The 2,334-nt window shown below is 31.2% G+C and overlaps 1 non-coding gene across 1 annotated transcript; it reads left to right on the forward strand.

Moving 5' to 3' along the window:
• The first annotated feature begins 691 nt into the window (after positions 1-691).
• Trnac-gca (transfer RNA cysteine (anticodon GCA)) lies at positions 692-763 on the forward strand. Its single transcript has one exon. It is a non-coding gene; the product is annotated as a tRNA-Cys (tRNA).
• The last annotated feature ends 1,571 nt before the right edge of the window (positions 764-2,334 follow it).

A 2,334-nucleotide genomic window follows, 5' to 3' on the forward strand; every position in this document is an offset into this window, starting at 1 on the left:
ATGGTGGACCTAGCACCAACAGCGCGGTATATATAGAAACAATTTAAGTGTTTTTGAAACTTTCATCTATGTTATGAAGACATGTTAAATTTTGTTTCGATCTGGCAACTCCTTCTGGAATTCTGAAATTTTGATTTAGGATCATTGTTGGGATGTAGGATTGGGCTATGTAGAAAGTTTTGGAAATGCATACTAATGTGTACTAAATTTAGTACAATTTAAATAGAGGGGATGGAACTATGTAAGCAGTTTTGGATTTTTATACTAATGCCTTCTAAATAGTATAAAATTTGGTGAAGCTATCGATCTGGAATCCTGAATATATATTTGGAAATATTTCTTTTGGAAAAGAGCCTCAATAAGTCTTCTAAGGATATCCTATAAATAGAAAGACTCTATACTCTCTTTATGGATAGACGTTAGAGTTTTGCAATTTTGTTCAAATATTGCTACTATTCCTACGATGTTTGGTATACAAGGCGTCTTTTGTATCAATATTTTGATTGCAATTAATTGGATTCTACAACGATTTTTCAAAATTTCAATAGCCAATTGATAACTTCAATTTATCTTATCTATGGAGTTCAGAACAAATTTATGTAACTATTGTTCTTGGAGATAGTAATAAATTATGTTTCAGGGCTAAAAATTGATATTATGTGTTATCATTTGTTTTGAGGACTTTCAAGTTGGGGATATAGCTCAGTGGTAGAGCATTCGACTGCAGATCGAGAGGTCCCCGGTTCAAACCCGGGTGTCCCCTGACAAAAAATATTTTTTGAAGTTCTGATTTTTTTAAATATTTTTGAGAGCCTTTTAACATAACTTTTTTAAGACCTTTTTAAAGTAAGTTTTTTTTAAAAAAAAATGCGTGGTATTTTTGAAATAATTTTTGGGAGACTTTAGCTGGCGTAAATTGTTTAAAATTATTTTTGAGAGCCTTTTTCAGGCGTGAAATATTTTAGATAATTTCTTGACGGCCTTTAGTAGTTGTAAATTTTCTAAAATATATTTTTTTGAGAATCTTTAACAGAATGGGTTATTTTCAAATATCTTTTTGAGGACTTTTAATGGTCGTGGAAAAAAAGTTTAATTATTTGAAAAAAAAGTAAAGCCATCTCAAGGTGTGGATTTTTTAAATAATATTTGTAGAGCCTTGCCAAGAAGAGGATTTAAAAAAATATATATTTTTTGGCAAAACTCCTAACAGGCGTAGATTTTCTTAAAATAAATTTTTGAATTTGGATTTTTTAAATAATATTTTTAGAGCCTTGGCAAGACGAGGATTTAAAAAAATATTTTTTTGCAAAACTCCTAACAGGCGTAGATTTTCTTAAAATAAATTTTTGAATTTGGATTTTTTTTAAATTTTTTGATAGCTTCTAAGAGGCGCGGATTTGTTAAAATATTTTTTTGAAAGCCTGGATTTTTTAAAATAATTTTTTGATAGCCTTTAATAGGCTTGGATTTTTATAAAATAATTCTTTGATAGCCTTTGAGAGGAGTGTATTTGTCATAATAAGTTTTTGAAAGTTTCAAAAAGGCGTGGATTTAAAAAAAATGCGATATATTATAAGGGGCGCGGATTTTTATACCCTTTACCACACTGTGGTTCAGGGTATTATGTCTTTGTGCATATGTTTGTAACAGGCAAACGGAAACGAGATAGACAAATGGTTCCTTTTGAGAATATGCATAGAATCATCCCGTCCATCTGTCTGTCCATGTTAAATTGTAAAAAAAGTACAGGTCGCATTTATGAGCCGAATTGGGTGAAATTTGGCATAGGTCACTTATTTGGCCCAAGGGCTAAACCTATTCAAATTAGGAAAAATCGGTTCAGATTTAGATCAGCTCTCATATATATTTTCGTCCGATTTAATGTAAATGGTGTACCAAAGTACCTATACATATTTTGATTTGCACGAAATTTGGCACAGCGTTCTGAATTAGGTCTAGAATGATGTGTGTTAAGTTTCTTGAAAATCGGTTCGGATTTAGATATAGCTCCCATATATATATATTTTCCTCCGATTTGAGGTAAATGGTGTACCAAAGTCCCTATATATCTTTCAATTTGTACGACATTTGGCATAGCGTAATGAATTAGGTCTAGAATGATGTGTGTTAATTTTCATGAAAATCGGTTCAGATTTGATATAGCTTTTATATCTGACCAAATGAAAATTTTCAATTTACTGGTCCTTTAAAAATGCAGCGTCTGTTAGGATTCATCTGTTGAATATACCCAAAGTGGTGAAAGGTATCATATAGTAGGCCCCGTCCGACTTTTTTAGGAATCCCCGTAGGGAGTTTTCCTATTTCCCTTAAGTT

Source organism: Musca vetustissima, unplaced genomic scaffold (genome assembly GCF_032173495.1).
Source record: "Musca vetustissima isolate MV318-11 ecotype Yass unplaced genomic scaffold, APGP_CSIRO_Mvet_v1 utg253010, whole genome shotgun sequence".
NCBI classification, from domain to species: domain Eukaryota; kingdom Metazoa; phylum Arthropoda; class Insecta; order Diptera; family Muscidae; genus Musca; species Musca vetustissima.